Here is a 14,572-nt window from a genome sequence, read left to right on the forward strand (position 1 = left end):
TCAGATGTGGTCAAAGAAAACAAGCCCAGGAATTTTTAAAACCTGTCTTATTTTGCTTTTAAGAAAAACGTTAAAATCACAAAATTAAAAGAGATATTGCCCTAAATTTCAAACGATTTAATAAACAGATTGGATGCAATTATTATAGTTGGCATTGAGAAATATTGATAACTAAAATTTTATCTTTTGAAAAATAAAAATGATTGTTCTCACCTAGCCTGTAGGCTAGAAACTGGGAAAGAAAACATTTCAATATCCTGTCCTCTATTACATATGTTGATCGACCCATGTAATCAAATTCCTGATCAGATGGGCCATCTGCAGATACCCCGAGAAGGAGAGTTTTCTATCAGCCCCATTTTATTTACTCCCTTTTTGGATTTGTGGACTTTACTGAATTTTGTGGTAGGTGAATAATAGCCTAATAAAACTATTCCAAAAACTATTCCAAAAATTTATATATATACATATATATACACACCATATATGTATATATATAAATAATGTTATAAAATATATATAAAAACTATATATAATTTTAAATGTATAACACATTATAATCAATATAGTGTGTATTATGTATCTCATATGTATAATGTGTTGTTAGTTGTATCTTACATTATATATTGTATAAATGCATCTATGATTACATCATATAAAATTATAGACCTTCTCTTCCTTCATCTTTCCTCTCCCCCTCCCATCCCGCCCCCTCTGCTGCTCCGCTCTCTGGCCTGACTCGGCCCTTGGGGGCCCCTGGAGAAGACACCAGGGTCGCCACCTCCTTTGTCCAGGCCTAGGTCTTCCTGAGCCTCCCCCCTTCCTCTCCAGGGTCTTCTTCTTCAGTTTTGAAGCCAGTGGTGTTGTAGCCACCCTGCCAGGCTCTCTGAGAGTGGTGGGTGTGAAACAGGTCGGGAGTGACCTAGATTTCCAGACTCACCATTGTCAAATTCACCATGAGAGGGTGTGGACCGTGTTTAAGGATTGCCCCAGCATTCAGCTCTATGAGTAGTAAGTATCCACAAGCAGTTTTCTTGGAAGTAGGTGTACATCAGTGTCAGGGAATCAGCAATACCTACATTTTTGTTTTTTTGAAACAAAGTGAGAGTTGATCAGTATCAAGGAGCAAATGCTGTGGGACTAGAGGAAAAAATCAAGCAGCACTTAGAAAACAACCCTGGAAGCAATGAGGACACATATATTCCAAAAGGCTATATGGATTTTATGCTTTTTTATTAACAATGCTGGCTGTGAATGTCTTAATGAAAGTGAGGAGCATGGATTTGACAACTGTTTATGAAAAGACATGACCTTCTTGGAATCTGATTGGGATGGACAGCTGTTTATTACTGTGGTCTTCAATCAGCCTGTTAAGCGTTTTTCAATGAAATTTCAAGGCCCAGATAATGGTCAGTGTCCGAAATACGTAAAAATTTCTACCAATCTACCCCTATCTATGGATTTTGAAAAGGCAGAAAGAAGTGAACCAATTCCAGCTCTGGAACTATCAGAGGATGATATGAAAGAAGACGGTATTGTCCCACTTCATATGTTAAGTTTCAGAATGTTAACAGCGTAACTATATTTGTTCAGTCCAATCAAGGTGAAGAAGAAACAGCTAGAATTTCATATTTTACTTTTATTGGGACTCCAGTCCAGGCAGCAAACATGAATGATTTCAAATGAGTAGTTTGCAAAAAAGGAGAAAGCCACAAAGGTACAAAAGACACTGGGAGACCATATTGCAATCAGAGCTACAACTCTTGGATAATTTTTTGATTCTCGCCAGAGACCTTCTTTTTTTTTTTAATTTAATTAAAAAAATATATAGTTGATTTACAATGTTGTGTTAGTTTCAGGTATACAGCACGGTGAATCAGTTATACGTATACATATATACACTCTTTTTAAGATTCTTTTCCCATATAGGCCATTACAAAGTATTGAGTAGAATTCCCTGTGTTATACAGTAGGTCCTTATTCATTATCTATTTTATATATAGTAGTGTGTATAAGACTTTCAATATTTCATTCATTGACATTACCAATAAATCATTGCCTTTGTTCAGATGGTAAAAAAAAAAAATTATAACAAATAATTGGGCATGTTATAGAGTTGACCCTTGTACAAGCAAGTTTAGGGGCACTGACCCTCTGTGCAGTTGAAAATCCAAGTATAACTTATAGTCAGCCCTCTATATGCACATTTCTTCTGTATCCGCAGTTCTGTATCCGTGAATTCAACCAACCTCGGATCTTTTTTTTTTTTTTGGCCACACGGCTTGCAGGATCTTAATTCCCTGACTAGGGAATGATCCAGCCCTTGGCAGTGAAAGCGCAGAGTCCTAACCACTGGATCGCCAGAGAATTGCCAACTTTAGATCTTGTAATACTGTAGTACTATTCAGTGAAAAAAATCCAAGTTTAAGTGGACCCACACAGTTAAAATCCATGTTGTTCAAGGGTCACTTGTAATTGTTAATGAGCCCTTTACCTCTCCTGCTCTGGTTTCAAAGCTGAAGACACCTAAATTCTTTTGAACCCCACAAAACTTCCTCCTTTCATAAATACAACACCCCAACTTTCTCCACAGGCCTGACAGTAAAACAAACAAACAAACAAAAAAAAACTTTCCCTGAGACTAGTCCATCCCTGTGTCGGGTTGTTTTTTTTGTTTTGTTTTTTTTGTTTGTTTTTTTTTGGCTGTGTTGGGTCTTCGTTTCTGTGCAAGGTCTTTCTCCAGTTGTGGCAAGCGGGGGCCACCCTCCATCGCGGTGCGCGGGCCTCTCACCACCGCGGCCTCTCCCGTTAAGCAGCACAGGCCCCAGACGCACAGGCCCAGTAGTTGTGGCTCAGGGGCCCAGCCGCTCCGCAGCACGTGGGATCCTCCCAGACCAGGGCCCGAACCCGTGTCCCCTGCATCGGCAGGCAGATTCTCAACCACTGCGCCAGCAAGGAAGCCCTGTCGGGTTGTTTTTGATTTGTTTTGTTTAGTACATCATGAGGTCAAGAGCTCTGAAGTCAGCCTGCTGGGCCTCTAATCCTGGCTTCACCACTTTAACAGCTGTGATTGAATTCAAGTCAGCTCCCTCTCTTTGCCCAGATCACCCATCTGAAAAATGGAGGAGTAATTGAATTCATCACCCAAGGGCATCAGGAGGACTAAATGACTTCTAAGAATTCAGGGTTCAGTCATTAAAACAGTGACTTATGCTCAATAAATGATAGTAGTAGTCATATTATAGTTATCCTTCTGTTGTATGGCTTCTCAAAAACATCTTAAATTTTAAACTACTTAGGCCTTATAATTGGAGCAGAGTCAGCTTCACCCCTATTTGGGGAAACAAGGGAACGTGACCAGCAAAGGCTTCATGGTCACAACCTGGGAACAGGGCCAGAAAACCCATATTTGGGGCATCCCTTTTTGCTGCCCTGTAAATGGCCTTTATTTGCTTTTCCTCCCTAGTCTCTAGATTAATTGCGAATTTAGATGGAGGATCTTGAAGTTTGCCCATAAATTTTCTGTGTTTAAAGGGAAGATTTTTATCACTGAATATTCTGCAGTGAGCATGAGTCAAGGAGAGTGACTCAGGCCATCTTCTCAGAGGTGGCCAGCCATAGATCAGCTTATACAGAAAATTAATCTCTCCTGGCTTCTTCGGGAAGTTAGCAATTATTAGTAGACAGTGAGAGAGAGAGTCTTCAAAAGAGGCATACGTGACAATGTCACCTAAGTATCTTCCAAACTCATTGATATTGGAGAAAAGTTTTTCCCTCAAGTAAGCTTTGGGGGGATAGGGCGGGGAGCTCTTAGCAAGCAGATGCAGCAAAAGGAAGTCCTTGGGGCCTGAAACTCAATACAAATGTGAGTTGACTCCCAAGAAATACCCTGGTATCTTCAGGGGGAGATAAGATTTCAAACACCTATTTGACCCAACATGGGTTTGTTTCTACCCACTGTTGAATACCTAGGATATCTTGAAAATGTTTACCCAACCATTTTGAGGGTCTGACTATCTGGCACCCCACAGCTGAATACAAATAATATCCAGGTTTTGGGGCCAGTGTGAACAGCCACAGAACTAGGGAATTCAAGAAAGGACATGGAAGAGTCACCCACATCAAGCCCTCACTTGAGGCAGCCTTACATTGAAACCATCACAGACAGGTTTTCCTCATTCTTTCTGTCTGTCTCTATCGGTGGGTTCTTAAAATGTGGTTCCCAGACCAGCAGCATTGGCATCACCTGGGTACTTGTAAAAAAGCAAATTTTTAGACCTTTCCCAGATTTACTGAATCAGAATCTCTGAGGTTGGGACTCAGAAATCTATATTTCAACAAGCCCACCAGATAACTCTGATGCATGCTAAAGTCTGAGGATTACTGCTCTAACTAAAAATTACTGATATGTCTCCCACCCCCAGAAATTCTGATTTTATTGGTCTGGAGAGAAGCTGGACAATAAGGTTTTTAAAAGGTCTCCAAGTGATTCTATTGTGCAGCCAGACTAGAGGCAGGAGAAAATTCCACTGGTCTCTGTGCCAAGCCGAACACCCAAATATGTGAGGGTCTACCTCCAATAAGACTCAAAGGCAGGGCTGGGCAATGTTGTTTTGGGTGACCATTCTTCTTGGGGTCTATCTTGACATTTCTTTAAGCGTCCACCTTTCTCTTCTCCTTTTTAGCTGATATTGCATGTTCACCAGGGCTCACTCTGACTGCATGAAGTTCCCGTCAATCTACCTCTCAGCTGGCATGTGGCCCAGCCAGCCAGAGCTGGGAGTGATAAACAAGAGATTGAGGCCAAAGCTCTGTATTAATAGAAGAAGTGTATTTGCCCTGAATGAATGTCCCCTTTATACTCTTCCCTCTTGAATCTCTGGCCAGAACATCAAGAACTCAAGGATGTGGGATTTTAGTCATCATCCCTCGCTTTCTTTCTTTGAGAACCTAACTAATATCCTATACTATCTTCCCACTGAATGTTGCCCAATCTCTTTTTCAAAAATTCACCACTCCCAGGGCATTCCTTTTCATTTTTAGAATTCTCAAATTATGCAATGTTCTCCCCTTCTGTTAAGCCCAAATCTGCCTCTATTGAGAGTCCAATTATGGATCCTAGATCTACCTACAGAATGGGTTCCTCTATGTGTCATTACAACTCATCAAAATTGGGACACAGTTATCAGGTCTCCACTAAGTTTTCCCTAGACCTTCTTTGAGTTCAGAATTCAGTTTCTAAATAGTGCCTGTTAGCAAATGCTCTTGGGGTCCAGCCCAGAACCCCCTTTCCTGGACCACATTCCCATTCCCCAGCTGCTCTGAGTGTTGCCATTAAGAGCTCATGACTACATCTTCTAGAAAATTGCCTGAGGCTGATGGAAGCCACAGCAATGGAGATGTGTGTCACCCCTCACCCAGGGGCAGCCATAGACAATGACTGACAGATATGGGGGCAAATAAGCCCAGCTTCCTTGTCTCAGAGTGGGAGAACACACCCACACCTTAGTCCCCTCCCCTTTCCTGAGATTCTTTCCACAACAAATCACTTGACAAAATTTCCCATTCCGGGCTCTTCTAGGAAACTTGACCTAAAACATTTCCTTTTTATGTGCTCACTCAGATTTCCACACATTTATTTGACCAGCAGGATTAAAAGTCTGCTGAGCCCCAAAGGAATAATGCATAAAAGAGGGCTGGAGAACAGGTTTGACTGGTTTTGTGGGGTCAGAGTCAAGGCTGCAGGAGGCCTGGAGAGCAGCTGCTACCCCACAGATGCTTTGCAGAAGGGAAAAGACCCGATTCCCAATGCCTCTGTTTTCATACCCCAGCCACATGTAGTAGATTGAATACAAAAAAAACAAAAAAATGGCCCTGATTTTCCACCCCTTGCACACTTATTGCAATGTGATTTTGCAGTTTCTCTAAACTAGATGCAGATTGTGTTTCCCACCCCTGGAACCTGGGCTGGTCTGTGATTTGTTTTGATGGGTAAAATAGAGCAGAAGGAATGTTTTTCCAGCTCCAAGCCTCACCTTCAGTGCCCTTGAGCACCCTTCTCTCTCAGACCCTTAGCTATCACCATGTGACAATATCCAGACTAGTCTGCTGGAGGATGAGGGACATGTGACTCTGTCGTGCCATCCCCCCAGCCAGCAGCCAGCTGACAAACAAGCATGCGGGTGAGGCCATTCTTGAGCAGTCATCCTCCAGCTGACCACCGACTCATAAGCAAGTGCAGCAGAGGTCAGCAGAGCCCCAAGCAGAAGGACCGCCCAGCTGAACCATAACCTTGAGAACTAATAGTGATTGTTGTTTGAAGATGCTGAGTTTTGGAGTGGCTTGTTAGGCAGCATTATTGTGGCAACAGATACTTTCACAACAGATGGCCCACAATTTTCAGATCCCTCTTGGATAAACCCAAATGTGGGAGAGAAGCATTAAACTTCAAAGTACAAACAGCTCTGCATGCCTGATTTTGGACTTGGGGAGGCAGGTTTGCAGCTCAGAGCCCTGGAGAGAGCAAGGGTTCTGGTGACCAGAGGACACAGCACCGGAGGCAGGGGCAGGCTTCAAGCTCAGAGGAGAACCTGTGGGCAGCAAGTAACACAGCCTGAAGCCTTCTGTGCAGTCACAGGGGAAGTGATGTGAAGGCAGGTTCTACTTCTGTTCCATGGTCCAGCAGAGGTACCTGGGAAGCCAGCAGAAAGCAAATCAGGGAAGTTGACTAGTATGGCCAATAGGGGCTTCCATTTAATAAAAGATGTGTCATAAAGGAGAGAAGGAGAGCAGGGCCCAGAAATGTGAAATGTGGGAGTAAAATTAGAACTAGCCTTTCTCTTTTTGTAGCTTTAAATTTTCTTTATTATGATATAATAAGCATCCAAGAATTTGTACAAATCTTAAGAGTTCAGCTCAGACCAATATGAAGGCATTTTCTATCCCCTAGAAGGCTCCCTTATGTCCATTCCCTGTCAACACTGCTACCTCATACAGAAGTAACCCTGTTACTTAGTTTTGCTTGTTTTTGAACTTCATATAAATGGAATCATACAGCATGTCTTATGTCTGGTCACCATTTTGAAACTGAGCAGGACCGTGCAGGGGCCCTCCCAGCTGACCAGAGACTTATGGCTCAGCTAATGTTCCAACAGCAAGCAAGACCTGATGGCTACTTAGAATTGCAAGATTGAGACAATTATATCTGAAAATAGAATATTGCCCCCTCCCCAGCATGTAGCTCCCTTTCCCCTTTCCCTATATAATCTCCAAGCAAAACCTGGGGAGTTGGGAGTTGGTTCTTTGGGACATGAGTCCACCTTCTCCTCAGGATGGCCAGCTTCCTCAATAAAGCTACCTTTCCCTTTGCCCAACTCTTGTCTCTCAGTATTGGATTCTTGGGCAGCCAAATTTGAGTCTGGTAACAAATTTCACCTATAGGATCTATATATGAGGGTACATGTTATAGTAGTTGATTCATTTTTTATTGTTCTGTAGTATTCCATTGTATGAATACAGCCCAATTTATTTATTCTATTCTATTACTATTAGACATTTGGGTTCTTTCCAGCTTTGACTTTATAAATAGTGGTACTATAAACATTCTTATACAGTCCTCCCTCAGTATCTGCAGGGGATTGGTTCCAGGACCCACTCTGGATACCAAAATCCACAGATGCTCAAGTCCGTTATATAAAATGGCACACAGTGTTTGCATATAACCGACGCACATCCTCCCTCTCATATACTTTAAATCATCCTTAGATTACTTATAATATCTAATACAATGTAAATGCTATGTAAATAACATTTCCCATGCACAGCAAATTCAGGTTCTGCTTTTTGGAACTTTCTGTATTTTTTTTTTTTTTTTTTCTGAGTATTACCAATCCACAGTTGTTGGAGTCTGAGCATGTGGAACCCTTGGATATGGAGGGCCAACTCTGCATGACTTTTGATGCACATATATACTCTTTCTCTTGAGAAAACAATGGCTTTCAATCAACCCCTCTTTTGTCCCTCATCTGGCCTGGGGAATGACCCAACACCCTTGTTCACCTGCTGACAATAGTTTGCTTAGGTAAGAAATTGCATTTGAATCCATATTCAATCCCAGCTCTGAGAGGAGGAAAGGGGAGAAAAAAGGAAGAGGCAGCTTCAGTGACAATAGAAATGATAATCAGTCCCTCTTAGCTTTACATTTTCTCTCTAGTAGCTCTCTAAGATGCCAAAAATAATGACATTCATCTGAATTAAAGATGTGAAGAGTCTTTTAAAGATGTAAATGTGCTTTTTAGAAGGACAAACACATAGAATAATTAAAATGCTACAGTTTCCTGGTGCTTCATGATGTTCAAATTTTCCTCTTATTTACTAGCTCCTCACTACTCAGAGTGGTACCCAGACCAGCAGCATCCATTAGCCCAGGAGTCTGTTAGAAATGCAGAATCTCAGGCCTCACCCCAGACTTACGGAATCAGGATCTGCATTTTAACAAGCTCCCCAGGTAACTTCCTGTACACTAAACTTTATGAAACCTTCTAATATTCCCCATGACACTCACAAGACCAGGTAAAACAGATAAGGGAGGAGTAACTGTTCTCATTTTACAGATGGGGAAATCAAGATACGGAAAGGTGAACTTGAGTAGCAAGGGAACCCTCCTGGTTCCATGCAGGAAAGGCCTCTAGATGGAAACTGCTGATTTTCATTACTTCACGCTGAAACCCATTGACATGCCTAACACGTAATAAGGTCAGCCAGCCTGTTTCTCCCTAGAAAGCGCTGTCCTGATGGGATGCACTATGGTCTGAGTCATTTTGTTTGGAAGTTGACATGAAAAGCCATCAGAAGGACACAAATGTGTCAGCATGATAAGGGTGGGGGGGGCGGGGGAGGAGGCAGGGTGGAGGAAAGGAAAAGGAACCACTTGAAACAGCAGACGGGTGTGGAAAGGGGGATGAAGCAGCGCCAGAGACATTTCAAGTCCCAAGCTTTCCGTACTCCTCCCTTGCCTGCAAGCAAGAGATCTGTGCTGTGACGCAATCTGCAAGAGGCTGTTGGCAGCCAGCCCAGAGCTGGCCCAAGCCCTCACTGCGGTGCTCTCAGCTACGGAGGGACACGGGAGGCTGCCTGGTGCACCTCTGCTGGGCCCTGCAGAGCATCCGCACCACCTGTGCCAGAGGGGACACAGCACTGCTGCAAACAAAGCCAGCCAGACTGCAGAGCTGGCTGGAAAGCTGGGGGCAGTAATGCGAGACAGGTACAGCTCAGGGCACGCCTGGCTACACCTGCAGGGGCTGAGGACCCGAGGGCTTCACCGTCTCCTTCTGCCCCTCCAGAAAGCAGCTCCAGGCTGCAGACTTGCTCACGTGGCTTGGAGACATCTGGATACTCTCCCTTGACCCTGAGCCCTGTGGCAGTCCAACAGCCAGGATGATTCCGGCTCAGCAAAGCTCAGGGTTCAAATCAGTGAAACTTATCTAGTCTCTATGCCCCCCAAATCCAGCTGGAGGCAGCTGGAAGATACCCAGGACTCTGCCTGCCTGGGTGCTGACATAGGAAGACTCCAAGGAAGCCTGCAGCTCCCCCCTCACCACCCCCACAGATGCCAGATGTCAAAGGTACAGTTAACAGAGGCCTTCCAAAGCTATTGTCTGATTTATTTCCAAACCCAAAAGGTTGGCTCTAATGGCAGATGTTCTGGAACAGGCAAAGGGAAGGGGGTACCACAGGCTGGTGAGAGAGCTACTTAGGGCAGGTGACGAAGTTTGTGGGCTATAAAACCACAGTGTATACTTAATCATCTCCCTAAGTCTGAAGAGTAGAACTCCTGCTGCTGCCTTGACCTGATGCCTCCCTGTTTCTCCTGGCTGCCCAGTTTGCTTTCACCTTGCTGCCATCAATGGTTCTCCTTCCCCAATGTTGGGAGAGGCTACCCCCCTCTATGAACAGCTGTGGCCTCTTTACGCAGTCAGGGTCCAGTTGTATGACCAGGACACTGATACAACCTCCTAGCTGATAAAACTAGGCAAGGATGAGGGTCAGGTTTCCAGGCCAAGGTCAAAAACTGGTCTGTGTGTTGGAGTGAGTGTTGGTGGGTGGTCAGAAGTAAGGAAGGAAGGCGATGAAGGTCACTGAAAAGAATCAGTTCAAAAATCACTGCTTGAGGGTTCACTGTTTCTCACGCAGCCCAAGACTTACTTCCTACCGAGCTTTGCCAGAGTAAATGGTACCCTTTCCTACTCCCTGTTGTGTACCTCTCCACAGTACCCCAAAAAGGGCAGATCAGCAGATTCACTCTAAAGCCTACTGTGACAGTGGAAATGCGTTTAAAAATCTTCACAACAGAAATGGTCTAGCAACGTACGTGTTAGATGCCATGTGGCTAGGGTGTTAATTCCAGATGCCATGTTTCCTGAATTTGCTTCCATGCTTTTCCCACCTGCTTGATTCAAGCAAGCAGAGCTTAAAAATCTCTTAGATTTAGTCTTCTCTTTTTTGTTATTCTCTCACCAGCCTCCTAGATACCGGCAGATCATTCATTCATTCAATGAATAACTATTTAGCATCTTTCCTGCATGAGTCATTGTGCTGATGAGGCATGGACGTTGTTTCTTCCATATAGGAGTCTCTTTATTCTACAAATATTTGCTAGCACTATCTGTTCACACAGCATTGGGTGAGGTACTAGGGAGGGTAAAAAGGCAGAGAGCATACAAGCCCTGGGGAAGCTTTGGATATATCAGGAGAAATGTGCAAGGTCACAGACAGCCCATTTCTATTGTCAAGGAAATGGACCCTTGCTACAGAAGTGTGGATCCTCTGAAAGCTTGTGAGAGATGCAAGGCCCCACCCCAGACCTGCTTAATAAGAACCTGCATTTTAACTGAATGCCCAGGAAATTCCAAGCACAGCGATCTTTGAGACCCACTGATCTAGACAGTTGAAGTTCTAGGAGTTTAGGGGAGACAGATTATCGCGCGCTTCTTGGTAATAGTCAAGAAAACATCCATGCAGGAGTTTGCCTCTGACGAATCACTGGGCTTTGGCTGGATACAGAGGGCTCGAGGGACAGTAATTTCCCACTTCCACGGAGTTAAAACCAAAAACCCAAAACCAAAAACATGTCTGCAAACAGCAGAAGGCAATAAAATTCTGCAGTCACATTTTCCACAACAGCAAAAGCTTTGAGTCAGGTAGGATGAGTCTGCAAATTCTTGTGGCTGACGGTGTCAGGATCCCCAAGTGGGAGATTGCCCAGTTTGGACAGCTTCAAGCTCTGATCGCCTGGTGCCCTGGAATGGACCGGCCCCCATCCAATTCCTGGCCCTGCCCACCCTGCCTGGCAGTCAAACAGATCAACCAATGAGAAACTGGCTCATTATTTTCCAGCAGTTACTCAGCCAATCGGCAGCTTCCAGCAGACTGAGTCCTGAAGTGGCATCATCTGAATGTCTGTGGTGTGGCTGCTTTATCAAGCCGGCCCAGGAGAGCAGATAAATCACTGTGAAGTTGCGATTCGAGGCTGTTTGCGCCGCGACTATCGCTTAATATTGGATCAGCCTGATATTGGGTGCCTCAATTTTACTTGCACTGTCCCTTCCTACATTCAATTTAAGAATTAAGATTTTTGTTCTAAGTATAAAAACTGAAACAAAGGAATAAAACAGATCAAAACATGACTGTGTTTACTGTTATCTCCTGTTTCTGCCTACCGTCCCAAATGTCTATGTTTGTCCAATAGTTTCACCAGAAGAAGATGATACAGAACTTCACAACACCATTGAATGCTTTGCTTAAAGTTCAGGCCTGTGCTCCACAGTGATGAAACCTGCCCATCCTTTCAGAAGTCATGCCAAGGAGAATCCGCTCCAAAGCAGGTAAGCTCGAAAGACAACATGGCCCCAGTCATCTATCAGCAGGCAGGTTTCTCCTCGGAATTATTTTCTGAGTGCTGAGTCATCTACACCCTCTCACCCTTGCAGCCGTGGCTTGTTTTAGGAGGCAGCTGGCAGAGGCGAGAGCTGAGCTGAGGCTGGGGAGCAGGACCCAGCTGACTGGCTCACAGGAAATGGAAGTTAGGATTTCTGACTCATCAGCTCTATTCTAATCCCCTTAATCTGATGCTTAATTAATAACATGGCAATTACATCTGTCCTGAACCCACCACCACTCACCGTGTCCCCCAACGCCTCCTGCCCTCTCTTCTCTCTTCCCCAGGAAACTGTAAGCATTAGTCAGTCAACTAATTCTCTTAAGCATCACCCTAGGTGTGATTTCAGATCGGTGCAGGCTGGGGTTATGCCAGGCAGGAGCAGGCAGCCACGGAGAAGAGGAGACATATTCCTCTTTATCTCGGGACTCTGCTTATGGGAAGGAGCTTTTGAGTGGGAAGGTTCCAGCCTCCAGCACTGATCTCCCCATTTGCTGCACACACACACCCCCTCCCCCATCTATCAGAGACTGAGCGTATTGTGCAGCGCGTTTGAAATGATCAAATGGAACAGTGAGGAATCCGGAAGCCACACAGATAAGGAATGGTTGAAGGAACTGATGGAGCTGAGATGAAAGTATTTCAAATGTTGGAGGCGGTGGCATGTGAAAGAGGCAGCAGGTAGGTTTCTGTGATTCCTGTGCGTCGGATGTAGGATGTAAGCTCAGGGGACGAGGTGCTTCCTCACAAAGAAAAGCCCCCAACCACGGAGGCCGGACCCTGCCTGCTGGGCTAGGAGCTCCCCATCTTGACAGGCACGTAAGCCGAAGCTTCGTGACTATTGTAGGAGACACGTGCATTATAAGGGAAAGGGTGGAATCGAACTTTATGATTCTTTCATCTCTGAGATCCTGTGATGCCTGCAGGGCTCGCCTTCACAGGGTAGGTTCTATGGCCTCATTTTACACGTATTATCCCCTGTCACTCCTGCAGCACTCCAGTTAAGTGGGTACAGTTGCTGTATTTTGTTTACTATTCCCGCTCCCTCTGCTTAGAATACTCTTGCCTTAGGTACCGTGTTGCTCTCTCCCTTCACAATATTCTGGCCTTCTTAGTGTTTTATCTCCTCCAAGAGCCTTCTCTCTTCTGCCCTTTGTAATATGGCCATTTCTTCCTCCTCTCTCCATCCCTTACCCTGCTTTATTTGTCTTTATAGCATTCAGCACTCTCTAAAATTGTGTTACAAATAGACTTGTTTATCATCTGTCTCCTCTAGGAGAACAGAAGGACATGGGTTGGTTTTGCTCACTGCTCCATCCGCAGCACATGGAATCAAGGTTGTGGCCCATGGCAGGACATGTGTGTGCAATGAATAATGAGTCTGTTTTTACAGATGAGACTGAGGCATTGAAGAGGGGAAGTAACATCCCAAGTGTTACACAACGAGCAATTAGAAGAGCTGGGATTCGAGCAACTTGGTTCTGGTGTCCGCACACGTAACTGACATACACCATTTGACCCTTTGAAGAAAACGTGTTTTCTTTTTTGGTGGTGAGGGGAGCAAAATTTAAGATTTTATTTTCAATTTTAGGTCAATTATCATTATCAGAAATAAATTTGAATCTATATTCTTATTAAGCTTTTTTATTTTTTTAATTTTTATTTTATATTGGAGCATATATGATTAACAATGTTATGTTAGTTTCAGGAGTACAGCAAATTGACTCAGTTATACAACCATGTTTCCTTGGAGGAAAGGTGAAACCCTTGAAAATCCAATGGCTGGCTCTGGCCAGAGTTACCTCTTGTTTTATTACTTCAAATGACTTGTGCCTGTAAGCTGGTGGCCACTGGTTGCCACCAACATGGTTTCAAAAAGCCCCAAGAGAGAGAGGCAAAAGGCAAAAGTCAGAGGGCACGAGGTTACCTTTTACCTCACCTATCTTCAGGCTGCACAGTGATTTGGTGAGTGCAGCAGGTAGCTCAGAAGGGGATAGTGAACAGCTCGGCAGTCACCTGGTCCTAATCTACCCCTGGGCAGATATATTGACTCTGACACAGCTCCCATGCCTGGAGTCCTCAAAGGCAAATTTGCAAACTCAGGGAAGTTTCCTTGCTTCTCCGAGTGATTTGAAACCATATGCTATGTCACTCTTCCATCAGAGGGGCTGAATATATGTTCCCTGCTTCCTCCATCCAGGTTTTTCCCATGACAAAATCATTTTTATTTGAATATTAACTGGTCATAAAAGGGAGTTGACATTGGTTTTTGTAGTTGAAAAATAATACAAACTTGAAAGTCAGATGAACTGGAATTAGAATTTGAGTTAGTTACCCTCTGCGAACCTCAGTTTTCCTAACTGAAAAATAGGAACTAAGTCTTCTCACATGGTTTTTGTAAGGATTAGATGAGAAAACATAAAGGCAGACATCTGCCACTGATTTTCTTCTTAAGCGTCAGATCATTTTGCTGCTAGCCGCCTTCTACTCTTTCTGTGGCTGGGTACAGAAAAAAGCATTTTCTGAAGGAGATATTGTGTCAGGGTCCACAAGTCAGCTGGGGCCACTTGGAATCTGTACATCCACTGGGGCAACTTTGCTTCATAAATCTCATTTTGAGACTTAGGCTGAAAATGG

General features: G+C 44.1%; 1 pseudogene across 1 annotated transcript; it reads left to right on the forward strand.

The window, feature by feature from the left end:
* The first annotated feature begins 309 nt into the window (after positions 1–309).
* Positions 310–6,270, forward strand: LOC309614273 (thioredoxin-like protein 1 pseudogene; annotated as a pseudogene). The gene is made up of 2 exons: positions 310–405; positions 927–6,270. The product of its transcript is annotated as a thioredoxin-like protein 1 pseudogene (transcript).
* Positions 6,271–14,572: the final 8,302 nt, after the last annotated feature.

The sequence above is a fragment of the Balaenoptera borealis genome (genome assembly GCF_965194805.1).
Source record: "Balaenoptera borealis genome assembly, chromosome: 16".
NCBI classification, from domain to species: domain Eukaryota; kingdom Metazoa; phylum Chordata; class Mammalia; order Artiodactyla; family Balaenopteridae; genus Balaenoptera; species Balaenoptera borealis.